Source organism: Trachypithecus francoisi, unplaced genomic scaffold (assembly GCF_009764315.1).
Source record: "Trachypithecus francoisi isolate TF-2019V2 unplaced genomic scaffold, Tfra_2.0 Contig00237, whole genome shotgun sequence".
Taxonomy (NCBI): Eukaryota; Metazoa; Chordata; class Mammalia; order Primates; family Cercopithecidae; genus Trachypithecus; species Trachypithecus francoisi.
Genome location: NW_022680520.1, coordinates 85242 through 112566, shown reverse-complemented (window position 1 = coordinate 112566; position 27325 = coordinate 85242). Strand labels below are relative to the sequence as shown.

General features: G+C 40.7%; 1 pseudogene; it reads right to left on the bottom strand.

The window, feature by feature from the left end:
- Nucleotides 1–1229: 1229 nt before the first annotated feature.
- On the bottom strand, nucleotides 1230–26766 carry LOC117081147 (annotated as a pseudogene).
- Between the last annotated feature and the right edge of the window lie 559 nt (nucleotides 26767–27325).

Below are 27325 nucleotides of genomic sequence, written 5' to 3'. Positions count from 1 at the left end.
GAATAGCTTGAACCCAGAATGGGGAGGCTGCAGTGAGCCAAGGTCCAGTCACTGCACCACGACTTAGGTTATGATAAAGCTATACTCTGTCACAAAAAAAAAAAAAAAAAAAGATAAATTCACAACCCTCCTAGATTATTCCTATTTGTAAGAATATATTGCTAAACATGGCTTACAACATCCATTGCCAAATATTTGAAGACAATATCAATGTAAGTACCTCCCAAAACTAAACACTCATTTTTCACTGTAAACTAGGACCATTTAGTTTCATTAAGCTATGTACCTAGAAACTCAGCCAGTTCAGTTCTGATTTCGGTGGAAAGTATGTTTTCATTACCACTGTCCTGCTTCAGTCACAGAATGCTTCAAGAAGAATGGATGTTTTAAACTCTAGTTTCAACAATATCTAAGTATTATTTTTTGACCTTTACTATTCCTCCAAAGGATAAACATTTCAGCGTGAGGCAGATAGTTTCTGAAGGCTTCTGAAACTTGAATTTGTGATTCGTCCACCTAGGTCCCCAAAGACAAGAGATTACAGGTGTGAACCACCTTGCCCAGCTGAAGCTGGTAAGTTTTTAAAAAGAAACACAGCCTAATTAGGAAACTTATGCAGCCTCCAAGAGAGACTTCACATGCGCCTACTTCTGTATGTATTTATGTGCAAACCAACAAAGGCAGTTTTTTACAAACAACACAATTTACTCTCCTATTGAATTAGCTTTTGAGCATGTGTAGCAATAAAATCAGGCATTTTGCATTCCATGTATAGGTTTATTCTGAAAATTTTACTACACACATTACACCTAAATATATAGCTTTCAAACAGTATTAAAAACAATGAAATTACTTTGAAAAACATTCCTTTTCAGCTCAAAAAATTCATGGAGGAAGTCAGTATCTACCTCTCCCCAGAAAACTAACCTATTTCTACTAGTGGTACTCAGGTAATAATGCAGAAACAACATTTTAATTTTCGATAACCAAGGAAGGTTGGTATGCAAGAACTATTATTTTAAATATCTGCTTCAGTCTCCTTTTTCAGATCGTCTTCCCCCAACACCTTTTCTAGAAGCCCTGTAACTTGAGCTCCCACATTCTTCATGAGGATCACGGCGCACCCTATCCACGGAAGGTGGATATGTTCGTTCTTTTCTGCCACCATGCTCACGACCACTGGAATAGAATCACCACGGCTCCTTGAGTAACTCTCCCGACTTCTGTCATATCTATCTCGTGTATTGTTATAATCATGGCGACTGCTTCCACCAAAAGTCATCCGAGGAGCTGGTGCAGGTGCTGCACCACGAGAGGTTCCTGCAGAGTTGATAAAATAATAGCACTTATGTTAAACTACATTTAAACATTTTTACTGGTATCACTAAACCACAAACCAGTTACAGTTCCATTTGGAAATATCTGCGTTGCTCTGCCTCTGTTGACAGGATATTAATTGTGACTGCAATAGTCAAAATGTTTCATTTGAAAGAAGTGTCAGAGTAGTATTTTGAAGCTTAAGAAAGTTTATTCTAAAATAAAGGTTGAGCCACATTTTCTGTAAATGAATTGAAGTTCTAACCTTCATATAGATCCATAGGCTTTATAGTGTTAACATTTCCCAATATTTAAACATGTTATGTTTTTCCTTTGTAATTTTCCCTAAAATTTTGTTACAACAATGATCTGGTCTACTAAATATAATCCTATAATTTACAAAACATACCTGGACTCTTATAATAACTCTGATATGCATCTCTGTAAGAACATCTACTTGGATGTCCTGCATCATCTCTACCACGGCCATCATGTTCACTATAAAACACACACACACACACACAAAATACTTTGTTACCAGTGTCAGAATGAACAATTTAAGATATATATTAAACAAAACCAGAAAATGTTATAATACCCGTATCCTCTAGAGGAATGTTCATCACGGCGAGAACGACCATAATCACACCACGCATAGTCTTTACGTGGTGGAGCATAACACCTGGTGTCTCGAAAACTTGATGATTTCTGCTTGCATAAGTCAAAGAAACAAATTTTAAATGATCAACTTCTAGTATCCAAAACATAACCTGTTTACAACTTTAAAAAAATAAAGGGCCAGACATCTAAACAGACATTTCTCCAAGTACAATATATGCAAATACCCAAAAGTATGGGGAACTGATACTCCTAATTAGGGATTCAAAAAATGCATTTCTAAGCCAAAATGTGATACCATGCTTCCCACATACTGGAATGCCTATAAACTGTAACAAGCTAGAAATATCAAGTCTTTGAGAAGACGTAGGTAAACTGGAACCATGAAACAGTGCTTGTTAGAATGGAAAATTATGCAGCTACTATGGAGACATGTGGTGGGTTCTCAAGAAAACAAACATAATTATCATATAATCAAGCAACTCCACACATATATACCCAGAATTGAGTAAGTGTACTCAAACTAGTATTTGTGCCTAGAGATACTGCGGTGGAAACAACCCAATAACAAAATAGTGGGTTAAAGGCTTGTGTAAGGAGTGAAGTGCTATGATGTAAATAAACCTTCAGGACATCCAGCAGAAAGAAAAGAGACAGACAGAAAAAGCCGTGTAGTGTTTCAGCCCATTACCAGGAAATGCCCAGAAAAGGTAAGTTCACAAACAGAACACAGATTGGTGTTTCCTGGTGGCTGCAGAAAGGAAGAAAATGAAAGGGAGTGCTTAACGGTAGTGGAGTTGTAGTCTGGAGTGATGAAAATGCTTTTCTACTAAATAGAGGTTAGCTATTGTTAACCTCTGCATTGTTACACAACGCAGAATGTATTAAATGCCACTTACTTGTTAACCCCCAAATGTTTAATTTTGTTATGTGAATTTCATCACCACAACAAAAATCACTATTTTTTCAATTTTCCTTTACCTATCCTTAGTTGCGTAAGCATCATCTCTTGGTGACATACTGTTGTTTCTCCAAGAGAATGGCTCTCTGCGTAAAGGACCTGCGTAGTTCTCTCTTCCACGTGACATGGGACCTTTAATTTAACATGATTACATATTATGTAAAGTACAGAGAATTTGAAAAACTATCATTTCTTCTCTAAAAGAACTTCAGAAATTATTTCTCCCACGACGCTCTTTCTCTTTCCCTGAGTTACCAGACATTCATGACACCTTCATTATAGCTTACAGCTTCGAATAATCTCTCGGCTCCTGCAAGCCCAGTTCTTCTTAAACACAGCTTAAGCTAAACATTAATTCTCAGGTTAACAGTTAGTTCATTTTTTAACCGTTAATAACTAGCTAGTTATTATTTTCCTTTTCATATGAATTACTATTTGATGACTATTCATATGATGACTATTAATGACACAGGGAAAACCTGTAAAGCCATCAAAACTTAGACTGATTTGAAAGTTTACATATGTCGTTTTATCTCAGCTACAGAAACTAATTTTACCCATCTTGTTCAGTCTGTCTCACACACACACAAGTACTGCAACTCATGAACTACTGAAAGCGAAATTGATACATAAAAGTTCTCCTTTATCTCTAAGTGGTTGACTCTATCTTAAATGAGGACAAATTAAAATATGCTACTCCAGCTTTTCTAATGATGGCTAAGATTTATTTTACATGCAATAGAAATACCAGTAAAAAGTCACTACATCATTGTGCCTCATTCAAAACAGAACAGGTTTTCCTTTAATATACTCTTCACGTGCTATTTCTTACAGGTCAGTCTCTCACCTATGATGTGTTCACGGGCTAATCTTAGTGGAAATCTGCTAGCTTACGTATTGTGAAATCAATTACTATCTAACTTCACCAATCCTCTAATACGAAATGGAAAATTGAAAATGGAAGGTTTCCATTTCCTCCACAATATGATGCACGCCTTAGTAAGAATTTTAATTTGTTCTGCTTAAACTTCTTTGCTGAGAACCGTCAATTTTTTGCCTTGCTTTCTTCTGTTCCGTCTGAAATTAAGCTTACTCTTCTCCTCCTTCTCAAGATTATTACTTCTGTTCAATCCTACTGCTCACCTCTTGTTGCTTAGTTCTAAATTCTCTCCTCAAATAATTTCAAATCCTGCACTAAGGAACTTGTGTGAAGGTGTAAACATCCCTGTACAATCTTAATGATAAATATACAGCCCCTGAATTTCACAACTCTGCATTTCTGTGAAAAATGTTGAACTCCTTCATGTCTCCATTTCAATCCCTACTTACACTGTTAAACAGTATTAAAGCCCAGTGACTACTTTTCTGCTAAATGCTCTTGTAGTATCCTCAAATAAACAGTAAGAATGCCTTGCACATAAGCATTACCAAGGTCACAGAAACTGTATGGACAGGCAGAGTGGCCCATGCTTCGAGCCACTCTGGAAGGCTGAGGCAGGTGCACTGCTTGAGCCCAGGGCTTTAGTGTCAGCTATGACAACGTACTGAGATCCTGTCTCTACAAAAATAGGGAAAGAAAAATTGGACATGTGTGGTGGTGTATGCCATGAGCCACAGAAACTCAGGGGGCTGAAACAGGAGTATTGCATGAGCTCAGGAATTTAAGGCTGTAGTAAGCCATCATCTCACCATTGCAGTCTGGCCTGGTGAGAGCAAGACTCCAACCTGACAAAAAAACTGAACATGCAATTTTTAGGTTGGAACACGGGGTCAAATACAAAGGGACGTAGGATATGGAAGGATTCCTTAGATTAAGAAGCCTTCCATCAAAGAATACTGCCAGAAACTTTAAGAAAAATTAAAAGGAATTCTCTAGCAAACAAAGCATTAAATGGAACATTTGCCTCTTTGTAATCATTTCTCTTTGATCTGCAGTTAGAAGGTCAACTATTTCTTCACCATAAATCTGAAATTCTAGTGAGATTCAAACTAAAATAAAAGCTATCAATCAATAAACAGGTCCATGTATGTGTCAATTCTAATATGTTCCTCAATCTTAAAGTTAAGCATTCAGGTAAATAGTTCATTTTCATTCATATAAAAACTACGGTCTGGCTCTCAGGTAGCATTTACCTTGACCTCCCATCCCACCATTGCTTCTTGCCACAGTTGAAGGAGCAGATTTTTTAGGAGGAGGACTTCCAATTCTTGAAGATGGAACTCTTTTAACTCCAAACGTTTCCCTAGAAGAACTCATGTGGAGATCAAGAGTGTATCCGGCATCACCTGTGTTTCATACAAAATCTTTTTAGTTGAGAAACATCACTGTTTCTTAAATGGCTAAATTTTAGATGTGTATAAATATTTCCTGCACATTGTAATCGTAAAATTGCACAATTCTCTAAACTAATAAACTTTAGTATTTCTATATGAAATTAGTTTAATTCAAGCAATAAAAGTCCATTTAGAAAATCCACAAAAATAATCAGGAATCATTATACACTGGTGTGAGAGAGAGAGATGTGGGATACGTGGAGAGTGAAGAGAGAGCAGAGATCTATGAGTCAAATATCTAAATATAATCTAGATCAAGAAAAACATATTAGGATATCAGTGATAAATGGCTGCTCATATCATTCGGGCATGAAGAAAGCTTCATCAAAACATATCATAAAATTAAATCAAATTCCACTCAAAGGAACTCAAATAATTACAGAATCAAACAGTGACACCTTAGAAAAATACATGGTCTCTAAAACTTATTAACATAATTTAGAATTCTTAAATTTTCCTTATTTAATAGTAATTTTCAGCTTGGGCTATGCTCAATTATAGTAACCCTTAAGAATTGCACATTAAATAATGAAAAATATTAACGATCAATCAATCGACAGATAGATAGATGGATAGATAGATAGATAGATAGATAGATACATAGATACATAGATAGATAGATAGATTCCAATTCCCTGGTGGTGTCACATGTAATAACAGGGACATTCTCATACATGGCAAAGCAAGATCAATTGGATCAAAACAGACACAAAGCTCTGTCTCTTAGAGTGGATCATACACTGCAATTTCAACTTGAGCAAATACCTCTAATGAATCACACATCTAGTTGTTCAAACTCCAAATGAAGTGTTAAGAGATAATACAATTTACCTAATAGGTATATTTTAATGTATGGTTTGCTTTAGTTTTCTTAAGTAAAATTTGATCCCTCATTCCTATCGAGTAAATCTCCCACAAACACCATTTACAGTGACTTATCCTCCAGCAAAGAAAGTTACATACTTATTTGTGAAGCAGTGTAGTGATTTTTAGACCTTTCCTGAGTCACAGACTCTCTGAAGAAATTAGAGTTCTACATTCCTTAAATGGCAGATGCCATATGGCAGGCCAATCTGCAAATTCTCCATATGAAATGAAAAATAAAATAGATTTGCATAGATGCTTGCACATGTATACACAGAAAAACAAATACAGTTAAATCAATCCTAAAATACTGAGTTACGGCCAGGCGTGGTGGCTCACACCTGTCATCCCAGCACTTTCGGATGAGAAAAGAAAAAGACCCTCTCACAATGTTTTATCCTTGGCACCTATTCTTTAAAAAATTAACAATAAAAACAATGAAGCAAAACTAGCCTGGCCAGGTTCGCCAGCCTAAACCTAATAGTTAAAAATCACTTATGACTGATGTTCCTGACATTATGTAAAAGAACGCAGTGAAACTCCCAGCCCTGTTTTGTTTCTCTCTGACCACCGGGGCATGCAACCCCTGTCACGTACCCCTTACTTGCTCAAATCAATCACGACCCTTTCCTGGGAAATCTTCAGTATTGTGAGCCCTTAAAAGGGACAGAAATTGTGCCCTCGGGGAGCTTGGATTTTGAGACGGTCGCTTGCCAATGCTCCCAGCTGAATAAAGCCCTTCCTTCTACAACTTGGTGTCTCAGAGGTCTTGCCTGCAGCCCGTCCTGCTACATTTCTTGGTTCCCTGACCAGGAAGCAAAGTAACTGATGGATGGCCAAGGCAGCCCCTTAGGTGGCTTAGGCCCGCCCTGTGGAGCAACCCTGCGGGGTACTCTGGCCAGCCTGAGTGACACCATCCAAAGAGCACTCCCGGGTAGGCAATTGCCCCGGTGGAACGCCTGACCAGAGCAGCGCATAGCAGGCCCCCGAGGAGGATCAACACAGTGGCTGAACACTGGGAAGGAAATGGCACTTGGAGTCCGGACATCTGAAACTTGGTAAGACTAGTCTTTAGAACTTGCCCCACTCCATCTGAGTGGAAGCATGGCCTGATCACCCATGGTGTGCCTGGATTGGCACTTTTGTTCTGGCTTTGTCTTGACTTGAATTGCTGGATACTTTGGATTTGGTTTTGACTTGGCTTAAATCTCTTGGTGCTCAGATTTTGAATTTTGTGGTATTCCGATTTTGGTGTGGTATAAACGATAAAAGTGTGTGTGTGCCCTTTTTACCCATTCTTTGTTTGTGGTGAGTGTTTGTGGTGAGAGTGTGGTATTTTGTCATGGAGAACATGGGTCAGGCACAAAGTAAGCCCATCCCATTGGGAACTATGCTAAAAAATTTCAGAAAAGGATTTAATGGAGACTATGGAGTCACTATGACTTCAGGAAAACTTAGAACTTTGTGTGAAATAGACTGGCCAGCATTAGATGTAGGCTGGCCATCAGAAGGCAGCTTAGACAGGTCTTTAGTTTCAAAGGTATGGCACAAAGGAACAGGCAAACCTGGACACCCAGATCAATTTCCATATATAGATTCCTGGTTAGAGCTAGTTTTAGATCCCCTGCAGTTGTTAAGGGGGCAGGCAGCAGCAGTACTAGTAGCAAAGGGACAGTTGGTTAAGGAAGGTTCTCACTCCACCAGACAAGGGAAGCCGGTACCTAAACTTCTGCCTGACCCAGAGCCCGAGGACTCATGGCAAGAGATGGCACCAACAGTGCCCCCCTCCCCCTGCTTATCAAGCGGGTAGGCCCCCTTCTCCTGAGCCTAAAGCCCCCTAGACCATCCGGAGTAGACAAAAAAGGAAGTGAAGCTGCAGGAAAAACTCATCCCTTGGCAGCCTGCTTATGGCCCAAGACTGGAATCCAAATGCCCCTAAGAGAGCAGCGATATACTAGGTAGATGAGGACGGACACATAGTGGAAAGGTGTGCCTTTGTGTATCACCCTTTCACCTCTGCTGACCTCCTCAACTGGAAAAATAACACTCCATCTTACACTGAAAAGCCTCAAGATCTAACTGATTTGCTCTAAACAATTATCCAGACTCATAATCCCACTTGGGCTGATTGCCACCAGCTACTCATGTACCTCTTTAACACAGATGAAAGACGAAGGGTGCTGCAGGCAGCAGCTAATTGACTAGAGGAGCACATCCCAGTTGATTATCAAAATCCTCAGGAGTATGTAAGATTTTAGCTGCCAGAAATGGACCCTCAATGGGACCCAAATGAAGGACCAGATATGGAGAGGCTAAAACGATACCAGGAGGCATTAACTGCAGGGTTAAGAAAAGGCGCTCAAAAGGTTACTAATGTAAATAAAGTTTCTGAAGTCATCCAAGGAAAGGAGGAAAGCCCAGCCCAGTTCTGTGACAGACTCTGTAAAGCTTACCATATGTACACTCCTTTGGATCCGGATAGTCCTGAAAACCAGCGTATGATTGATATGGCTTTAGTTAGAGCGGAAGATATCCAGAGAAATTTGCAAAAATAGGCTGGGCTTGCAGGAATGAATACCTCGCAGCTACTGGAAATAGCTAATCAAGTATTTATAAATAGAGACGCAACAAGCCGCCGCTGTAAGGAGGGCGAACGCCAGGCCAGGTGAAACGCTGATTTGCTGGCTGCGGCAATTAAAGGGATCCCCCACAAAGGGCAAGAAAATGGGGGTTCCAGAAGGAATGCCCAGTCCAATCACTCACGTCTGCAATGTGACCAGTGTGCCTATCGTAAAGAAATAGGACATTGGGAAAACAAATTTCCCCAACTAAGAGAAAAACAGACTGATGTAGAGCAAAAGACCTCAAACAACGATGAAGGAATTTTGTTCAATCTAGCTGAAGGGCTGCTAGACTGAAGGGGACTGGGTTCAAATGCTCCCCAAGGAGCAATAGGGGGCAAGGATATTAAGTTTTTGGTCAATACTGGAGCTGAACACTCAGTAGTAACCACCCCAGTGGCCACGTTATCTAAAAAGATCATTGATACAACTGGAGCAACATGAGTCTCCGCCAAGCAGGCTTTCTGCTACCACGGACCTGCTCAGTGGGAGGGCATAAAGTGACTCATCAGTTTCTATATATGCGTGACTGCCCCTTGCCTTTGTTGGGAAGACTTGCTTAGCAAGCTGAGAGCCAATATTTCCTTTACAAAACAGGGCTCTTCACAGCTGGAGTTACCAGAAACGGGAGTCATTATGGCCCTTACAGTCCCCCGGAAAGAAGAGTGGTGACTTTTCCTAACTGAGTCAGACCAGGAAATAACACTGGCTCTAGCTGAGCGATGGCCCCAAGGATGGGCGGAGGACAATCCTCTGGGGCTGGCAATCAATCAAGCCCCTGTACTCATAGAAGTTAAGCCTGGGGTCCAGCCAATCAGACAAAAGCAGTATCCAGTTCCCAGGGAAGCCCTTAAAGGAATACAGGCTCATCATAAGCACTTAAAAGCCTTTGGAATTATAGTTCCTTGCCAGTCTCCATGGAATACCCTCCTTCTACCTGTCCCTAAACCAGAGACCAAAGACTATCGACCCATACAGGACTTACGCTTGGTAAAGCAAGCTACAGTGACTCTGCACCCAACAGTTCCTAACCCATACACACTGTTAGGATTGCTGCCAGCTGAGGACGGCTGGTTTACTTGCCTGGACTTGAAAGATGCCTTCTTTAGCATCTGGCTAGCTCCTGAGAGCCAAAAGCTGTTTGCCTTTCAGTGGGGAGATCCGGGGTCAGGTGTCACCACTTAGTACACTTGGACTCGGCTTCCCCAGGGGTTCAAAAATTCCCGCACCATCTTTGGGGAAGCATTGGCTCCAGATCTCCAGAAGTTTCCTGCTGAAGACCTTAGGCTGCACCCTGCTCCAGTACGTAGCTGACCTTCTGCTAGGACACTCCATGGCAGTCGGGTGTGCAAAAGGAACGGATGCCCTGCTTCAGCACCTGGAGGACTGTGGGTATAAGGTGTCCAAGAAGAAAGCTCGTATCTGCAGACAACAGGTATGCTACCTGGGATTCGCTATTCAAAAAGGGGAGCGCAGCCTAGGGTCAGAAAGAAAGCAGGTCATCTGCAGCCTACCGGAACCTAAAACCAGGAGGCAAGTAAGAGAATTTTTAGGGGTTGTGGGGTTTTACAGATTATGGATCCCAAACTTTGCAGTGTTAGCTAAAACACTGCATGGAGTTACAAAGGCGGGGGGAGGGCGACACTGAGCCCTTTGAATGGGGGACTCTACAACAGCAAGCCTTTCATAAGTTAAAAGAAAAACTTATGTCAGCCCTAGCCTTAGGACTACCAGATTTGACAAAACCTTTCACGCTCTATGTGTCAGAAAGAGAAAAAATGGCAGTGGGAGTCAAGACCAGTGGCCTACCTCTCAAAACAACTAGATGGGGTTTCTAAAGGCTGGGCTCCGTGTCTAAGAGCCTTGGCAGCAACGGCCCTGTTAGCACAAGAAGCGGATAAACTAACCCTTGGACAGAACTTAAATATAAAAGCCCCCCTTGTGGTGGCAACCTTAATGAATACCAGAGGACACCATTGGCTAACAAATGCCAGATTAACTAAGTACCAAGGCTTGTTATGTGAAAACTCCCACATAACTATTGAAGTCTGTAACACTTTAAATCCTGCCACCTTGCTCCCGGTGTCTGCCAGCCCTGTTGAACATAACTGTGTAGAGGTGTTGGACTCTTGTCTATTCTAGCCAACCAGATCTTCGAGACCGGCCATGCGCATCTGTAGACTGGGAATTATATGTGGACGGGAGCAGCTTCATCCACTTGCAAGGAGAAAGGTGTGCAGGATACGCAGTACTAACTTTGGATGATGTTGTTGAAGCTAAGCCATTGCCTCAGGGCACTTTAACCCAAAAAGCAGAACTCATTGCTCTTACTCGGGCTCTGGAACTCAGTGAAGGTAAGACTGTAAATATCTATACTGACTCTCGATATGCCTTCCTAACCCTTCAAGTACATGGAGCATTATATAAAGAAAAAGGCCTGTTAAATTATGGGGGAAAAGACATAAAATATCAACAAGAAATTCTACAATTATTGGAAGCAGTGTGGAAACCACAAAGGTGGCAGTCATGCATTGCAGGGGACACCAGCGGGTTTCAACCTCGGTGAGCCAAGGAAACTCCCGAGCAGACACAGAGGCACGAAAAGCATCAGTCACAGCCCCACTGCTCCTCAAATGCTTGATCTGGTGCCAACTTATTCTAAAGAGGAAAAAGACTTTCTTCAAACAGAGGGAGGAAAACAATAAAGGAAGGATGGATAAAGTTGCCAGATGGAAGAATAGCTGTGCCATAGCTTTTAGGAGCGCAGTTGTGCTGGCTGTAAATGAAACTACCCATCTAGGCCAAGAATCACTCAAAAAGTTGTTAGGCCTTTATTTCTACATCTCACACTTGCCAGCTCTTGTTAAAACAGTAGCTCAGCGATGCGTTACCTGTCGACAGCACAATGCAAAACAAGGCCCCTCTGTACCTCCTGGCATACAAGCCTATGGAGCAGCTCCTTTTGAAGATCTTCAGGTAGACTTCACAGAGATGCCTAAACGCAGAGGTAACAAGTATTTACCGGTTCTAGTATGTACTTACTCTGGGTGGGTGGAGGCTTATCCAACACGAACTGAAAAAGCTCGTGAAGTAACCCTTGTGCTTCTTCAAGATCTCATCCCTAGGTTTGGACTGCCCCTACGAATTGGCTCAGATAATGGGCCGGTATTTGTGGCTGACTTGGCACAGAAGACAGCAAAGATATTAGGAATCACTTGGAATTACACGCCGCTTATCGACCTCAGAGTTGCAGAAAGGTGGAGCAAATGAATCAAACTATCAAAAATAGTCTAGGGAAAGTATGTCAGGAGACAGGATTAAAATGGATACAAGCCCTTTCTATAGTATTGTTTAAAATTAGGTGTACCCCTCTAAGAAAACAGGATACTCCCCTTATGAAATTCTGTATCATAGGCCTCCTCCTATACTGCGAGGACTTCCGGGTACTCCCCAAGAGTTAGGTGAGATTGAATTACAGCGGCAGCTACAGGCTTTGGGGAAAATTGCCTAGACTATCTCAACTTGGGTAAATGAGAGGTGCCCAGTCAGCTTATTTTCCCCAGTTCACCCTTTTTCTCCAGATGACCGTGTGTGGATCAAGGACTGGAACGTGGCTCCATGGCAGCCACAATGGAAGGGACCCCAGACTGTTGTCCCGACCACTCCCACAGCTGTAAAGGTGGAAGGAATCCCAGCCTGGGTTCACCACAGTCCTGTGAAGCCTGCAGCAGCTGAGACCTGGGAGGTCAAACCAAACCTGGACAATCACTGCAAAGTGACCCTGAGGAAAACGACAAGCCCTGCTCCAGTCACTCCCAGAAGCTGACTGGTCTGCGCATGGCCGAAGCATGAGGAAAATTGTCGTGGGACTTAATTTTCCTTATAACATGGACCCCTCTCAACCTCCCATGATCACAGTCTTTGAAATAAGCCTGCTCAAGTGGGTCACTAACCCCTGAATAGCCTAACTGGGAGACATCCCCCACTAGGGGCAGTCTGACACCCCACACCTCACAGGGTGGAGTACACCCCTGAGAGGAAGCTTCCAAAGGAAGAATCAGACAGGTACACTCGCTGTTCAGCAATATTCTCTCTTCTGCAACCTCTGCTGCTGATACCCAGGCAAACAGGGTCTGGAGTGGACCTCAAGCAATCTCCAACAGACCTAGAGCTGAGGGTCCTGACTGTCAGAAGGAAAACTATCAAACAGGAAGGACACCTATACCAAAACCCCATCAGTACGTCACCATCACCAAAGACCAGAGACAGATAAAACCACAAAGATGGGGAAAAAGCAGGGCAGAAAAGCTGGAAATTCAAAAAAAAAGAGCGCATCTCCCCCTGCAAAGGAGCGCAGCCCATCCCCAGCAACGGATAACAGCTGGTCAGAGAACGACTTTGACGAGATGAGAGAAGAAGGCTTCAGTCCATCAAACTTCTCAGAGCTAAAGGAGGAATTATGTACCCAGCGCAAAGAAACTAAAAATCTTGAAAAAAGAGTGGAAGAATTGACAGCTAGACTAATTAAGGCAGAGAAGGTCATAAACGAAATGACAGAGATGAAAACCGTGACACAAGAAATACGTGACAAATGCACAAGCTTCAGTAACCGACTCGATCAACTGGAAGAAAGAGTATCAGCGATTGAGGATCAAATGAATGAAATGAAGTGAGAAGAGAAACCAAAAGAAAAAAGAAGAAAAAGAAATGAACAAAGCCTGCAAGAAGTATGGGATTATGTAAAAAGACCAAATCTACGTCTGATTGGGGTGCCTGAAAGTGAGGGGGAAAATGGAACCAAGTTGGAAAACACTCTTCAGGATATCATCCAGGAGAACTTCCCCAACCTAGTAGGGCAGGCCAACATTCAAATTCAGGAATACAGAGAACGCCACAAAGATACTCCTCCAGAAGAGCAACTCCAAGACACATAATTGCCAGATTCACCAAAGTTGAAATGAAGGAAAAAATCTTCAGGGCAGCCAGAGAGAAAGGTCGGTTACCCACAAAGGGAAGCCCATCAGACTAACAGCAGATCTCTCGGCAGAAACTCTACAAGCCAGAAGAGAGTGAGGGCCAATATTCAACGTTCTTAAAGAAAAGAATTTTCAACCCAGAATTTCATATCCAGCCAAACTAAGTTTCATAAGTGAAGGAGAAATAAAATCCTTTACGGATAGCAAATGCTTAGAGATTTTGTCACCACCAGGCCTGCCTTACAAGAGACCCTGAAGGAAGACCTAAACATGGAAAGGAACAACCGGTACCAGCCATTGCAAAACATGCCAAAATGTAAAGACCATCGAGGCTAAGAAGAAACTGCATCAACTAACGAGCAAAATAACCAGTTAATATCAGAATGGCAAGATCAAGTTCACACATAACAATATAACCTTAAATGTAAATGGACTAAACGCTCCAATTAAAAGACACAGACTGGCAAACTGGATAAAGAGTCAAGACCCATCAGTCTGCTGTATTCAGGAGACCCATCTCACATGCAGAGACATACATAGGCTCAAAATAAAGGATGGAGGAAGATCTACCAAGCAAATGGAGAACAAAAAAAAAGCAGGAGTTGCAATCCTAGTCTCTGATAAAACAGACTTTAAACAATCAAAGATCAAAAGAGACAAAGAAGGCCATTACATAATGGTAAAGGAATCAATTCAACAGGAAGAGCTAACTCTCCTAAATATATATGCACCCAATACAGGAGCACCCAGATTCATAAAGCAAGTCCTTAGAGACTTACAAAGAGACTTAGACTCCCATACAATAATAATGGGAGACTTCAACACTCCACTGTCAACATTAGACAGATCAACGAGACAGAAAGTTAACAAGGATATCCCGGAATTGAACTCATCTCTGCACCAAGCGGACCTAATAGACATCTGTAGAATTCTCCACCCCAAATCAACAGAATATACATTGTTCTCAGCACCACACCGCACTTATTCCAAAATTGACCACATAATTGGAAGTAAAGCACTCCTCAGCAAATGTACAAGAACAGAAATTATAACAAACTGTCTCTCAGACCACAGTGCAATCAAACTAGAACTCAGGACTAAGAAACTCAATCAAACCGCTCAACTACATGGAAACTGAATAACCTGCTCCTGAATGATTACTGGGTACATAATGAAATAAAGGCAGAAATAAAGATGTTCTTTGAAACCAATGAGAACAAAGATACAACATACCAGAATCTCTGGGACACATTTAAAGCAGTGTGTAGAGGGAAATTTATAGCACTAAATGCCCACAAGAGAAAGCTGGAAAGATCTAAAATTGACACTCTAACATCACAATTAAAAGAACTAGAGAGGCAAGAGCAAACACATTCAAAAGCTAGCAGAAGGCAAGGAATAACTAAGATCAGAGCAGAACTGAAGGAGATAGAGACACAAAAAACCCTCCAAAAAATCAATGAATCCAGGAGTTGGTTTTTTGAGAAGATCAACAAAATTGACAGACCACTGGCAAGACTAATAAAGAAGAAAAGAGAGAGGAATCAAATAGATGCAATAAAAAATGATAAAGGGGATATCACCACTGACCCCACAGAAATACAAACTACCATCAGAGAATACTATAAATGCCTCTACGCACATCAACTAGAAAATCTAGAAGAAATGGATAATTTCCTGGACACTTACACTCTCCCAAGACTAAACCAGGATGAAGTTGAATCCCTGAATAGACCAATAGCAGGCTCTGAAATTGAGGCAACAATTAATAGCCTACCCACCAAAAAAAGTCCAGGACCAGATGGATTCACAGCTGAATTCTACCAGAGGTACAAGGAGGAGCTGGTACCATTCCTTCTGAAACTATTCCAATTAATAGAAAAAGAGGGAATCCTCCCTAACTCATTTTATGAGGCCAACATCATCCCGATACCAAAGCCTGGCAGAGATACAACAAAAAAAGAGAATTTTAGACCAATATCCCTGATGAACATCGATGCAAAAATCCTCAATAAAATACTGGCAAACCGGATTCAGCAGCACATCAGAAAGCTTATCCACCATGATGAAGTGGGCTTCATCCCTGGGATGCAAGGCTGGTTCAACATTCGCAAATCAATAAACGTAACAGAACAGAGTCCTCAGAAATAATACCACACATCTACAGCCATCTGATCTTTGACAAACCTGAGAGAAACAAGAAATGGGGAAAGGATTCCCATTCAATAAATGGTGCTGGGAAAATTGGCTAGCCATAAGTAGAAAGCTGAAACTGGATCCTTTCCTTACTCCTTATACGAAGATTAATTCAAGATGGATTAGAGACTTAAATGTTAGACCTAATACCATAAAAACCCTAGAAGAAATCTAGGTAGTACCATTCAGGACATAGGCATGGGCAAGGACTTCATGTCTAAAACACCAAAAGCAATGGCAGCAAAAGCCAAATTGACAAATGGGATCTAATTAAACTAAAGAGCTTCTGCACAGCAAAAGAAACTACCATCACAGTGAACAGGCAACCTACAGAATGGGAGAAAATTTTTGCAATCTACTCATCTGACAAAGGGCTAATATCCAGAATCTACAAAGAACTCACACAAATATACAAGAAAAAACAAACAACCCCATCAAAAAGTGGGCAAAGGATATGAACAGACATTTCTCAAAAGAAGACATTCATACAGCCAACAGACACATGAAAAAATGCTCATCATCACTCGCCATCAGAGAAATGCAAATCAAAACCACAATGAGATACCATCTCACACCAGTTAGAATGGCAATCATTAAATCAGGAAACAACAGTTGTTGGAGAGGATGTGGAGAAATAGGAACACTTTTACACTGTTGGTGGGATTGTAAACTAGTTCAACCATTATGGAAAACAGTATGGCAATTCCTCAAGGATCTAGAACTAGATGTACCATATGACCCAGCCATCCCAATACTGGGTATATACTCAAAGGATTATAAATTATTCTACTACAAAGACATATGCACACGTATGTTTATTGCAACACTATTCACAATAGCAAAGACTTGGAATCAACCCAAATGTCCATCTGTGACAGACTGGATTAAGAAAATGTGGCACATATACACCACGGAATACTATGCAGCCATAAAAAAGGATGAGTTTGGGTCCTTTGTAGGGACATGGATGCAGCTGGAAACCATCATTCTTAGCAAACTATCACAAGAAGAGAAAACCAAACACCGCATGTTCTCACTCATAGATGGGGACTGAACAATGAGATCACTTGGACTCAGGAATCCCTCCCCCCTCCCCCCGCCTATCATGGGGAGGGGGGAGGGGGGAGGGATTGCAATGGGAGTTATACCTGATATAAATGACAAAAGGATGGGTGCTGACGAGTTGATGGGTGCAGCACACCAACATGGCACAAATATACATATGTAACAAACCTGCACATTATACACATGTACCCTAGAACTTAAAGTATATTAAAAATAAATAAATAATTAATTAATTAATTAAAAAATAATAATAAATAAATAAATATTTGTAGTGGCATAATAGTTCCTTAATGTGGAGTTTCAATACCCCGGAGAAACAGGCCATACTTTTTCAAGTTCACTTTGTTGCACAATTAAAAGCTACTTTAATGCAATTATATATGTTTAGAAAGTATTAATAATAAAAGAACGCTTGAACATTTAAAAAAAAAAAAAAAGACTAAGGACTGGTCCTTTCCTAAAAGACATAAGTAAAATAATAGCTCAAACAGAAGAAAGGGGAGTCCCCAAAAATGTAACCTTAAAATTTGATGCCTGTGCCGCTAGTAAGCTGCACAAGATAGGATGCGGTTCTCTAGACTGGGAAAAAAGTTATACAGCAGAAAATAAGTATATCTGTCAAGAATCATATTCACATGACATGTGTCAGTACTGGTTTTGTGTCATTTGGGCTACCTGGAAAGAAGAGAGAAAAGATCCTGTTTGGCTCCTCCAAAAAGGAAAAGGCAGCCCCTCCTGGATGAGTGGGGGCTGCAATCCTTTAGAAGTGATCATCACAAACCCCTCAGACCCAGAATGGAATCAGGGAAAATATGTAACATTAGGCATTGATGGGAAAGGACTAGATCCTAGTGTAAGCCTCCTAACAAAAGGAGATATTCAAAGACGCTCCCCAGAACCAGTATTTCAGACTTTCTATGATGAACTAAATGTGCCAGTACCTGAGATTCCAGGAAAAACTAAAAAGTTTTTGCAAGTAGCCGAGCATGTAGCCCAGTCTCTAAAAGCCACTTCATGTTATGTTTGTGAAGGAACCATAACAGGAGATCACTGGCCATGGGAAGCCCGAGAATTAGTTCCTACAGACCCAGTTCCTGATGAGTTCCTAGCCCAAAAGAACCACCATAACAATTTTTGGGTTCTAAAAACCTCAATTATTAGACAGTATTGCATAGCTAGAGAAGGAAAGGGATTTACTCATCCTTTAGGGTGGCTGACTTGTCTTGGGCAAAAGCTGTATAATGGTACCACAAAGACAGTTACATGGTGGAGTTCCAATTACACAGAAAGAAATCCATTCAGTAAACTTCCAAAGCTGCAGACTGTTTGGGCCCACCCAGAATTCCATCAAGACTGGACGGCCCCCACCGGGTTATACTGGATATGTGGACACAGAGCTTATGCTAAGCTGCCTGATCAGTGGACAGGTAGCTGTGTAATTGGTAGCATTAAGCCATCTTTCTTCTTACTGCCCATAAAAACAGGTGAACTCCTGGGCTTCCCAGTTTATGCTTCCCGCAAAAAACAGAGCACAGCCATAGGTAACTGGAAAGATGATGAATGGCCCCCAGAAAGAATCATACAATACTATGGATCTGCCACGTGGGCTCAAGATGGCTCATGGGGATATCGGACCCCCATCTACATGCTCAACTGAATCATACGGTTACAAGCTGTTTTAGATATTACTAATAAAACCAGTCAAACCTTGACTGTTCTTGCCCAGCAAGAAACTCTAATGAGAAATGCTATCTATCAAAATAGACTAGCTCTTGACTACTTGCTAGCAGCTGAAGGAAGCATTTGTGGAAAATTCAACCTTACTAATTGTTGTCTACACACAGATGATCAGGGGCAGGTAGCTGAAGATATAGTTACACAACTGGCACATGTACCCATGCAAGTGTGGCACGGATTTAATCTGGGAGCCATTTTGGAAATTGGTTTCCAGCAATAGGATGATTTAAAACTCTTATAATAGGAATAATAATAATAATAGGAACCTGCTTACTGCTCCCTTGTCTGATACGTGTACTTCCCCAAATGATAAAAAGCTTTGTCACTACTTTAGTTCACCAAAATGCTTCAGCACAAGCATACTATATAAATCACTATCGATCTATTACACAGGAAAACATAAATAATGAGAGTGAGAGCTCCCACTAATAAAATGAGTGAAAGTGTCGAAGTGGGGAAATGAGGAAAGAAAAAGACCCTCTCACAATGTTTTATCCTCAGCACCTGTTCTTTAAAAAATTAATAATAAAAACAATGAAGCAAAACTAAAGACAGGCAGACTGGCCGGGTTCGCCCGGCCTAAACCTAATAGTTAAAAATCAACTTATGACTGATGTTCCAGACATTATGTAAAAGAATGCAGTGAAACTCCCAGCCCTGTTTTGTTTCTCTCTGACCACCGGGGCATGCAACCCCTGTCACGTACCCCTTGCTTGCTCAAATCAATCACAACCCTGTCCCGGGAAATCTTTAGTGTTGTGAGCCCTTAAAATGGACAGAAATTGTGCACTCGGGGAGGTTTGATTTTGAGACGGTAGCTTGCCAGTGCTTCCAGCTGAATAAAGCCCTTCCTTCTACAACTTGGTATCTCACAGGTTATGCCTGTGGCCTGCCCTGCTACAGGGAGGCTGAGGTGGGAGGATCACGAGGTCAGGAGATCGAGACCACCCTGGCTAACACGGTGAAACCCCATCTCTACTAAAAATACAAAAAGATTAGCCGGGTGTGGTGGCGGGCGCCTGTAGTCCCAGCTACTCGGGAAGATGAGGCAAGAGAATGGCATGAACCCAGGAGGCGGAGCTTGAGGTGAGCCAAGATCAACCCGCTGCACTCCAGCCTGGGCAACAGAGCCAGACTCTGCCTCAAAAAAAAAAACAAAAAAAAAAAACAAAAAAAAACCACTGAGTTACAAATATACATCTAAACACGGTTTTTCAAATAGCATTCAAAAGTATAAAATTACTTTGAAAAAATTCCTTTTATTCAGAATATCTCAAAAAATTCATGGAAGAAGTCAGTATCTACCTCTCCTTATAAGGTATAAGAAACAAACCTATTTCTTATAGTGGTACAACATTTTAATTTTCCATATGCGAGCAAGAATTGATATGCAAGAATTATTATTTTAAATATCTACTTCCATCTCCTCCTTCAGATCGGCCTTCCCTAACACCACTTACATAAGCCCTGTAACTTGAGCTACAATGTGCTTCACAAGGAGGATGGTGCACCGTTCCCTTCTTCCACCATGGTCACCACCACTGGAACAGAAATCACCATGGCTCCTTGAGTAACTCTCCAACTTCTGCCATGTCTATCTCGTATACTGTTATAATGTGGTACCTCCTTCCACCTACGTCATCTGAGGCCCTCGCTCACGTGGTGCACCACGGGAGGTCCCTGTGGTGATGATGAAATAACAGAAAGTATGTTGACCTATTTCAACATTTCTACTGATACTACTAAAGCATGAATCAGTTAAAGTACTATTAGGAAATATCTGCTTTCCTCCGCCTTGGTTGTCAGGATATTCATTAGGCCTGCAAGAGTCAAAAGGTTTTATTTAAAAGAAGTGTCAGAATAGGAGTTTTTCTTTTTTCTTTCTTTCTTTTTTTTTTTTTTGAGACAGTCTTGCTTTGTTCCCCAGGCTGGAGTGCAGTGGCATGATCTCTGCTCACTGCAAGCTCTGCCTCCTGGGTTCATGTCATTCTACTGCCTCAGTCTCTTGAGTAGCTGAGACTACAGGCACCCGCTGCCACGCCTGGCTACTTGGCTAATTTTTTGTATTTTTAGTAGAGATGGGGTTTCACTGTGTTAGCCAGGATGGTCACGATATCCTGACCTCGTGATCCACCTGTCTTGGCTTCCCAAAGTGCTGCTGAGATTATAGGCGTGAGCCACCGCGCCCGGCCAAGAGTAGGATTTTGAAGTTCAAGAAAGACTTAAACTTAGATTCCTGAGTCACAGACTCTTTTGAATAATTAACGTTCTAAATTGCTTAAGGGGAAAATGCTTTATGGCAGGCCACTATGCAAATTATCCCTATCAAAATATTTGCATCCATGTGTCTACACAGAAAAATAAATGTTGTGAAAGCAATCCTAAAATACTGAGTTTCTAATGTCCTTTTGGAAGGTTTTCAAGATTTCACTATATTTTGACAATGCAGTATCTATGAACTACGGGGCCCCAAAGTAAGAAACTCTAAAGTATCATGAATGTGAATGAGTTCTGCAGAAAACCTGGCAAGTACAGACAATCAGCATTCATAAACTCAATTCAGTTAGGAATTTATGTTATCTCCAAGCAAAGTAATTAAGATTTTAAAACAAATTTTAGATATTAGTTCAATCTTTCTTATAGTACGTCTTTAGTACTTACAAATGATTTTGCTTATTAACAAGAATTTACTTTTCCTAGGAAGTAAATAAAATTGAGAAATTTCTACACCTTCCAACACTGTCTTTCAGTCCTATGGTTCCATCTTTATGTTTTAAAACATTACCCAAATGTCCTCCACGTGAATGATGCCGCCCTCTTGTTCCTCCACTATTATTCTTATAGATTTCAGACTTCCCAAAGGGCTTCTGTGTCTTGAAGGAGGTGATATCCTCCGCGTACCACCACTTTGAAAGGATGGTTTGTTGGCTTGTTCTACTTTTATCGCTTTTCCATATAAAAACTGAAAGAATAAAGTATACTATCAATAAAATTGTCACATTTAAACTAAACACATTTTACAAACATTTTACATCAACTATTTTTCAGTTCTACATGTTTTCACTGAACACAAACATTTTTCTTTTCTTTTTATTTTTTCCTGAAATTATCACGTCCTTCACAATTTGCTGAGCACATGCCTTCAGTGAAGGGATAAACACAAATTCTGCTATTCAAATTCCTTGAAAGGCCTTCACTATTAAAAAATAACACCTCAAAAAAATTAACCCATCACACATTCAGACAATGTAGCACATCTGTTGTTTACAACACATAATTTACTTCATTTTTGCATCCACTTCACTTATTTAAAAGCTTCAGCATTTCAAGTGCATATAAAATAATGTGTCATTTTAAAAAGTAATGTTAGTTATTCAAAGACATTAGTTACTCATTTTGAACTTTCTTATTTATTGTGCTCACACTTGCCTACAATGTCCCAGTATGACTTACAATTCTATATTTACTCTACTTCTGTTTCCTTAAATGTGACCTAGGGTTGTTCTCCTTCATGTTTTCCGCCATACTAATTTCTTATTGGCATTAGACATGTTCCTATAAAACAACTCTTAGTAGAGTACGGCATGTTATTTCTCAGAAATGCTTAAATGTCCTAATTAAATTCACAATAACTTTCTTCAGTTTTATCTTTCTGTTGGCCAAAGTAATGTTTGAAAACAGCTCAGCTAAGAACTCTATTTAAAAATTACATGGCTTTTGTTACTTGAGGGAAGATCTTAAACACCTCAAATACCTTCCCTTAGTCACACAGCCAGTTGGTCCTACCTTGTGACTTCGTTTGCTATTTCTGGGCAAAAATATTTTCCCCAGATTTGCACATGGCTGCTTGCTTCCCAGTATTCTTAGGTCAGCCAAAATTTCTCAAACTCTTCATTCCTCCTGAAAACTCTAAGTACCTCCTTATTTCCGTTCTTAATAGTTATATGCATATAACATTTACATTTATTTTTATACAATATGTGAGATGAAGGGATTTAGAAATCACATCTATAAAAATTACCTCTTCTGCTTAAAAACTAGTGGCAACAATTATCATAGATTACTATACATAAGTCAAAATTATCTCCAGTCCCGACACCATGACACGAACAGAAAGCATGTTCTACCACGCCTTCAAATACAAGAGTGTAAGAGTGAATAAAAATGTACTATCTGCTATGTACCAGGAAGTGTGTGTGCCAGATGTAACAGAAATAAAAGCAACTAGGAAAGTTTAAATATGTACTAAAGACAATTTAACAATCAAGAGATTAATACATGGTACAGGGAGTACAAAATATCTAGTGTGTATGACTAGGAAGAAACTACCAAATCTAAGGTGTTTTTGAAGAATAAATTATTATTTCTTAGACATTTACAGAGAACAGCAACACTCACCAAGAAAGCATATCCAAGAAAGCATACTTGAGATAGCATGAAGGGTAACAGAAACTAAAATCAGATTGTGATAATGTTATAAAACACAAAAAGCTCCAAAGGGTCCAGAATGGAATGATCTTAACTGCAATGTACAGGAATTCAGTAGTTAACAGTATTACAGAAAAGTTTAAAGCTGTAATAAACACACAGTCCCTCAAATTTAAGACTCAGTAGGACAAGAGACCATGGATTGGATCAAAACAAGTTCACCAACACACTGGGAAAATCAGGAATTATGTGCACATGTTACATAAATCACTTTGGTGACAGACAAAATGTTCCTAGGAGAAAAGGGCAACAATGGAGCAAATATGTTAGTCAGTTGTTCTGTTACCCAAATTCAATGTTCTCATATTATTTCCTATGTTCAACTTTTTAACACTTCCTTCAATGAAAAGGCCTTCCTTAAATATCCGTTCTCTAGAATATATTTTCAGAGAATGGACAAGAATGTTTCCATCTTGTGAGTCTGTCTAGGTGTCTCTTTACAGAAGAATTCTTTCTTGTAAGGGTGTCTAGGTATATATCCACATGATACAAAAGTCTATGATACAAAAGTATTTCCAGGAATTGGAAGTAATTCCATTAACAGCATTTAATAAATATTGACTTCTTTCTGTCATATTCCTGAGGGTGCTTTCTAAGTTTTAAACCTCTTTGTAAGCTTTTGAAAATCTATTTACACTCGTATTGAAATACAAACATGGAAACTGGATTACCGTAGAGTAATTCATATAATGTTTATTTCTATATGCTTTCAAACACACTTGCATCTATAAGGCAGAAAAAAGAGGATGCCTAAAGCATTTCGGCGTTCTGCTATCTTCAAAAGTTTAGTAATACTAAAAGGACCTAGTGATACTGCTAATTGAAAAACAGAGTTAAAACATTACTCACTAGGGATCCTTACCTTTCCATTCATATCTTTGGCAGCATTCTTAGCATCTGCAGGGTTCTCAAAAGTAATAAATGCAAAGCCTCTACACTTGTTTTTTCGATCTTTCTTCCAAACAACTAAAATATATGAAAACATTTTACATTTATATAACTAACTCATCATAGTACTAAACATCTTAAGAGTTACATGAAATAAAAAAAATTGCATTTCACATCATCACTATGATTCCTAATACTAAGTCACCCATATAGTCCGCCTATTATATTTCATTTTGCTCCCTAGCTGCACAAATAATTTACTTTTGTTCGTTTTCCTTCTGAAGTAGTAGGTGACCCTTTCCACAAACCCTTCAGCTGTTGCCATGAGAATTATCCGAATATCAAACAGAAACTTCAAAACAACAGTTAAAAAACAAAACAAAAAAAACACTTTTAAGAATTTAAGGAAATATTTTGAGTATATGTTTACTGTGGTAAAAAATAAATATAAAATATACACAAATCTATGTTGGCATTAAGAGTTACCTTCCAACAAGGGACCATGTTTCCCAATATTGCTTTAAGCGTCTTTTCATTGGCTTCTCTGCTTAGCCCACCAATGAAAAGCTTGCCAGGCTGATTCACTTCCATCATTTAGCTGTAAAGGGTAAAAAATTATCTACAGTCAGATAACAAGAAGGAAGCCCAAAGATAAAATTTTATTACATACTATGTTGAAACCTCAAGTGAAATACCCTTACAGAGGCTGACATCTTCTTAGTATTTCTTACTTGAAATATGAAAAAGGTATAACATACAGAGCCAAAGAAGCACCAACTTTATGGACAAATGCTGCATTTTACTATAAACCTCACAAAAATTCGTTTATAAAACTTAGATAACAAAAGCTATTGTGATTTTCTACAGTTGCAATACTCAGGAAGCCCGCATTTAAATACTTTAATTTGAAAACTATACATTTAGGAGGTACAATGTGATTTTGTTTGTGTGTTTGTTTCCTTTTCTTTTTTTTCCAGAGACTTCAATTTCCTTTAGCCAAAGTGTACTTCCATTAATAGCATTAAATAAATATTGACTTCTTTTTCTCATTGTTCCTGACAGGAAGACTGAAGTGTCCTCCAGCCAGCCTCAAGTGATCGTGCCGCATCTCAGCTTCCCAAGTAGCTGGGAGTACAGGCCCTTGCGACCTTAGCTGGGCGTGTGTGTGTGTGTGTGTGTGTGTGTGTGTGAATAGACACAGGTTTCCCCATGTTGCAAAAGCTGGTCTCAAACTCTTGGGCTCAAGTGATCTGCCGGCATGAGGCTATGAAACTGATGGGATTTCAATGGTGAAACACCACACCAAGACTGATATTTGGATAAATGATTAAATTCACCTAATTAATTTAAAGTACTTGCTTTCTTGGGGGAGAATATTTTAAATATTTTACAAACGTTTAGTGATTCGAAATATACAAGGGATCAGGGACCCCCAAACACTGATCTCCAGCGGGTACCTGTCTCTGGCCTGTTAGCAATCCGGATGCACAAAAGGTGCAGAGGCACCGCATTCTCACAGGAACGCTACTGTGAACTGCGCATGCGACAAATCTACGTGGCAATCTCCTTACGAAAACGTAATGTCTGAGAACAACCTGAGGTGGAACAGCTTCATCTGGAAACCATCCCACCTATCCTCCCGCTGTCACGCCCTGTCCCCCTCACAGATCGGCTGCCCAGTCCCCTCCCCTTCACACTGCTCTGACCCGAAGCCCCGCCACACCCCGTACCCACTGGGGCCCTGACGCGCACCATCCACCCCGACGAGTCCAACTCACAGCCTTCTCACCCTACCCACCCCTTGTCTGGCGAAAAATCACCTTCCACTAAACCCGTCCTTGGTGCCAAAATGGCAACAGATTAAAGGAGCTCATATTACACAGGCTGGTCGCCATCTCCTGACTACAAGCCACCCTCCCACCTTGACTTCCCAAAATGCCAGGATTACTAGAGTACATTGGCGTGCCAGGTTAATAAAATAACGTTTAAGTGCGATTATTTCGTTTCCGTTTTAGGCTATCTATCGCCATTTATCTGGATTACACTCACTCACTCGGGTTAAAGTATTTACCATACCAGAGATACAGAAAACACTACCAATAGTGTCTTACAAGAAGAGAGACATTTCAAGGCTTTACAGACACAAATTTGAACTGTGATTATTCATGGCCCCAGACTTCTACATACACTAAAGTAACGCAATTTACGTCCAAAGTTGATGATTCCTGCCAGACAAATCAGAAATTTGACATGTGCTGACTAAAAGGACAAGTTTTTAATCACAATGGTTAAGTATATTGCCTGTATATTTAAATTACGACCACATTCACAAAGAAAAACCGCTATAATAAAAAGTGAACATGAAAACAACGGCGCCCTAGCTCGCTGTCCCACAAGTTACCCACTGGTCAGACAAGGCCGACAGTAAAGGGAAGAATCCTCAAGAAACAGACATGAATTCATAAAAATGAGTTTCTTAATAACACTAGCGATTTCTTTCCCTACTTTCTCCTCCTATAATTCAACACCGGCACACTGAAAACCCATCCGCTTTTACAGACAACACCCAAAAACCTTGCTGTCTTTGTATGTTTGCCAACAGACCAACCTGAGCAGAGAAACAAAAAATGAAGACGCTTTTGAGTAGGACAAACAGCCTCTGGGTTGCCGGGCCCTCTCGGCACACGCACCCGACTTCGCGACGACTGTTGACCGACTGCGGCGCAGGACGCCACATCCGGACTTTACGCCAAGGGCGCCGGAAGTGCCGGAACAGGCACCACTCTCTGCGGCTGATCAGTGCGTGGGCGGTGGGCGTCTTCCGGGGTCTCCCACATCCGGGAGGCCTGCAGTTCCACTCTCCCGGGGAGAGACTCTTGCAAGAAGCCATCGGAGCTTCTACCAGGCGGCACCGGCAGTGTGCACTTTGAAATTGGGTGTTTGGGCCGGGCGCGGTGGCTCAAGCCTGTAATCCCAGCACTTTGGGAGGCCGAGATGGGCGGATCACGAGGTCAGGATATCGAGACCATCCTGGCCAACACGGTGAAACCCCGTCTCTACTAAAAAAAATACAAAAAATTAGCCGGGCGAGATGGCGGGCGCCTGTAGTCCCAGCTACTCGGGAGGCTGAGGCGAGAGAATGGCGTAAATCCGGGAGGCGGAGCTTGCAGTGAGCTGAGATCTGGCCACTGCACTCCAGCCTGGGCGACAGAGCGAGACTCCGTCTCAACAAAAAAAAAAAAAAAAGAAATTGGGTGTTT